We start from the raw sequence: 3,168 nt of genomic DNA on the forward strand, positions 1-3,168 counted from the left end.
TTTTTCTTGTTCGGCTTTTTTGTTGGGGGAGCCGACCGGGAGCCGTTCACGAACAAAGAGTCATTTTGACAACCCTAATCATGTATCCATAAGATGTTAAGGATTTGACAAGATTTAAAACATCATTTGAATCTACTTTAATAAATTTTTATTCTATTTTCTTCATTAAGTCTTTTAATTTATTATAAATCTTTATAGCCTTGTAGTCAATTAAATTTTTTAAAAATACTACTCATTAAAGATATATATATAATTGATTAGTAGTATTTCGAGCCAAAACGTGTCGAACACGAATGAACAAATATTTGTTTGTGCTGTTCGTGTTCGGCTCGTTAACTTAGCGAATGAGCCGAACACTAGCTTCTTAACGAGCCGAACACAACTGTTCACGAACAACGAGCCATTTTGACAACCCTAATAATGACAAAGCTTTGTGATCAAGATGAGATGATCGAAGAGATATATTTGTTGGCAAATTGATGAAATTTTACTTATTTATATATCTTGAGCGAAAAAAATAAAAATAAGGTCAATTCATAAAATATACAAAAAAAATAAAATTATATAATCATCCAATGATGGCACATCTTATTTCATTTACACTATATAATTTTATCATGGGGTTTTAATATGGGTCTATTTATAATGCACCTAACACAAAGACTGCATTTGCTCTAAGAAAACTAGGACAACCAAATATGCATGCAATCAATACTTTAAATGCTTTCAATGTAAAAGCTCATAAATATTGAATTGTTGATTTCTAATTTGTGTGTGGATGATGTTAGAGTTGTGCTAACAAGATTTTCTTTGAGTGAATACAGTTTTTTTGTGTAATTACACGCACACATACCAAATATTTCTTAATTATTTAGATACCTAACACCTAAACATTCATATTTACATGCATGCAACACAAATCTTTAACATCTCATAAAAAATATCGGCATCATTATCTTGTTAAAAGTAATATACATCTTTTCATGCATATGTTTGTAACACCAATGAATAAATGTAAATAAAAAATTTTTGGTGTTATGTAGGCAAATACATAAGAATTTTGTGGTATGTATGTAAATTTCTCGTATGTGTGTATGTGTACATTTATGTACTTGTATTTTTATGCTTTTCTGCCAAGTGGTTCAAATTGTTTTCTAAGTCCATTAATGATTTCATCAGTTGTAAACTGTACTTCGATGAGATGAATTAGGTCAGCATATGAGCGAATTGTTTTTCACATTAAGGATGAGTGGAAGGGATTAAAATGTAACTCTTCTAGATCTACTTCTAGGATTTAACGAGCTTCAATCAAGAATCTCAAAAAATAATCTTTTAGTGACTCTCCCTCACTTTGAAGAATCCAAGAGAGGTGAGACGAGTCTTTTGAAATTCTTCAATTTGTGATGAATTGTAACAAGCTCATCAAATGTAAGAATGATTAATATTGGGAGTGAATAAAATCAGTTACGTGTTTGATCTTTAAGAGTTGTAAATAAAATTTGATAATTGAGCTCATATGTGCATGATGTTTCAATAACTATCAATGTATTTATGTGGATCAAATGTCCCATCATAAGAATCAATGCTATGAAGCTAATAAAATCTTGTTGGAATAGGGTGTTAAAATGGCAAACTCAACTAACAGAGAAACTCTTGAAAATCAGGTTTTGGAATTTCACTTCTTCTTCCTTTCACCCCTCTTCGGTAAAGAGAGGAGCCCATTTATTTTATAGTAGTTTGGTTTTTTGAAGAGTAACTTTCTTAACTATTTGTCGGACAATGACTGTTAATTCTACTTGATTATATGTTAATTTTTAAGGATTTTAGTGTCTTAAAGACCTACGAATTCAACGATCTTGGACTCAATGGATTTCTCTAGTTGAATCGAGCATTTCTCTAGTTGAAGCGCTCGATTCAACTATAAATATATCAAATTTGGATTTCATTGACCATTAAATTGATGATCCAAATAATTTAGTTGTGCTTCAAAGGCATGATATGGGTCTAATTGGACCCAAATTGAACCAATTTTGATAAGTTCATTTTGTTGAAATGGGCAGTTTGATTATAAGCTTGTTAAATTCGGAGCCATAATAAATTAAATTTGGAACATTCATTACTAAAATATGAATTGTGATTCATGCTAGATGTTAAAATATTCTTATTTAGACATCATTACTTTTTGTTTTCTTAATGATTTCTAGCAAGAGATCAATACCATAATAAAAACTTTCATGTAGTAAAAAAAGTGAGTTTATTAATATCATCTATTAAAAGAAACATAATATTATTAAGATCAGCTTGAATACATTTCATAACTATGGTATGTTTCTTTGATAGAAACACCAAGAACAATTCCAAACTTTATTGGGACTTGAAATCAAATAAAAAACTAAATCACACTATGCAAAATAAAATCACGTAAGATTCAAGAAAACCATGTAGTAAAAAAAGTGAGTTTATTAATATCATCTTTTAAAAGAAATATAATACTATTAAGATCAACCTGAATACATCTCATAACTATGGTATGTTTCTTTGATAGAAATACCAAGAACAATTCCAAACTTTACTGGGACTTGGAATCAATTAAAAACTAAGCCACACTATGCAAAATAAAATCACGTAAGATTTGAGAAAATCAGAACAAAATAATGAACAAAAACACAATCAAACCAGCCAGAAAAACACACGAGAATTTTACATGAAAAAACCTTAGAATGGGAAAAAATCTCGAAGGCCACACCACTAAAAATTCACAATGAAATCAGAAAGTTTTATAGAGGACTTGTTGAGAAATTTAGAGCAAATAAATGCAAGAATCGACACAAATCCAGAAAGAAACATAAAGATTTAACGAGGTCCGACAATGATGCATACATCATCGGGAGCAGAGCGGCGACTTTCTTTCAATTTCAGAAGAGAGTACAAAATACCCCTTAGGGTTACAATACACATAAATATATAGCTCTTATGTACAATATGTAATTACAAAAATACCCCTGCACCGACCTACATAACGTGACTCCCCCGATTAAACATATGTTTTCGCTCCACTCTGCTCGTGAGCTATGCTACGCTAGCTCGCTCTGCACCGTTCTGCTGGCCAGCTTTGTTCTGCTCTAGCATCTGGCCCTTATATGGTATATGAGTCATACCTAACAGGAC

Source organism: Phalaenopsis equestris, unplaced genomic scaffold (genome assembly GCF_001263595.1).
Source record: "Phalaenopsis equestris unplaced genomic scaffold, ASM126359v1 Scaffold000203, whole genome shotgun sequence".
NCBI classification, from domain to species: Eukaryota; Viridiplantae; Streptophyta; class Magnoliopsida; order Asparagales; family Orchidaceae; genus Phalaenopsis; species Phalaenopsis equestris.